This window comes from Alexandromys fortis, unplaced genomic scaffold (assembly GCF_014885135.2).
Source record: "Alexandromys fortis isolate MF-2015 unplaced genomic scaffold, M_Fortis_MF-2015_v1.1 scaffold_440, whole genome shotgun sequence".
Taxonomy (NCBI): Eukaryota; Metazoa; Chordata; class Mammalia; order Rodentia; family Cricetidae; genus Alexandromys; species Alexandromys fortis.
The window spans coordinates 17,718-19,355 of record NW_026068344.1 but is presented as its reverse complement, the minus strand read 5'-3'; positions in this window follow the sequence as shown (position 1 = coordinate 19,355).

Below are 1,638 nucleotides of genomic sequence, written 5' to 3'. Positions count from 1 at the left end.
CACTAATAAAGACAGGAACCCTAAATTCCTGGTTCAAAGCCTCCTTGACAAGTAGCCATGGTGACTTGCCTGGCTTCTGTATGTATCAGTTAGAATGGTGTTGCCAGAACTGTCTAACTAGAGTTTGTAACTAGACCTGCATGAGATAAGGGCTGTCTCTTAATGAGAAATCATCAAGGAAAAGGAAGTCTGGGTCATCAGAAACACCACTAATTGAAGCTGTAATAATAAGAGAGTAGGGAATCTTGTAGAAAATTCATGAGAAACCATTTAAGACTACCTTTTATATTATTTATTTCAACTGAAAACCTTCATATTTTGGATGAAATGTTTGTCTATATATCCAAAAACACTCTTTGCACAAAATGTGAGAACATGATTCTGAAGGGATTCTGAAGGTAATATATACCAGCCCATCTAATTATGTCTGGGTCAAAATCTTCCCAGTATCAGAGACACTGTCTCATCTGACAGCATACTTTCACAGATCTGAATCTCACAAATCCATTCTGGTAGTCAAGACCTGTCATTTCACATGTGGGCAGTAAAGTGTTAGACCACTGCAACTATATCTCACCTTCTCTCTGCATTCTCCTTCTCCATTTCCTTTCTGTCTTTACCAGCAATCCAGAGTATTAGCAGCTTCAGGATCCTAATACATAACTTTGTTTTGAGAAGAAAATCCTAGGAGACTGAAAAGTATTGGAAGCTTGCTGCTTGAGACTCTCTGTAGCTAATGAATAAAACAAGCCTTAAGGCAATATTAAAACACCAGTGAAAAGTAGAGGAGTGATACTGTGGGTTTCCTGGGATTTTGGTGTTAGAGATGCATGCTTCTAAAATGCACCATCCTGGCCAGGAAGACATTATGTTTTTCAGTTAAAATAAATGAAATGATGTTCTGCATCTACAAGCTTGAATTTTCTTGTCCTAGCATGAAGCACTCGTAATTTCATTTGGCCCTACAAAGAACAGTGACCCTGCATCATGAGACATATCAAAGCCACTGGACAGTGTGGGCATGCAAGAGCACCAACTGCAGTTTATGTGATCATCACACAAATATTTGTGTGATCAACAATGCAATAATTTCATTCAGTTCATGTGATTATGATTGGAAGCTAAACAAGAAAACACCCTCTCTTGGAAGGAAACGCTTGTGACTAAAGTAAACACAGTGAGAATGATGCTTTCCTCTCTTTCCTCACCAGGGTCAGAGTAAAAGAAAAAAAAACGCAAAGATTATTATGAACGAAAGGGCCTTATGGTGCTGATCTAGACAAGGAGCGTTAAGATGGTACACTAGTATGAGCAGAGCGTTGGAACCCAGAGGCTTAAATAACACAAATTCATTTTCTTAGTATACAGGAGCCTTGACAGTCCAGAATGATGTACTAGCAGATTTTCATGATATACGTGTGAATCAGACCCTCATAGTAGTTAGCTATTCCTTGCCTGATTCTTGCAGAGTCTTTCATAATAACTGGCATCAATGATACAAAACTTATTGTTGACTCTTTCACTCACAACACAAATAACGTGGGGATAGTTGACACCTGTAGCATCCATCATGAACATCATTCCTTCTTAAATAGATTTTCCAAATATACTCACATTTATATTCAGCATATAAATGAG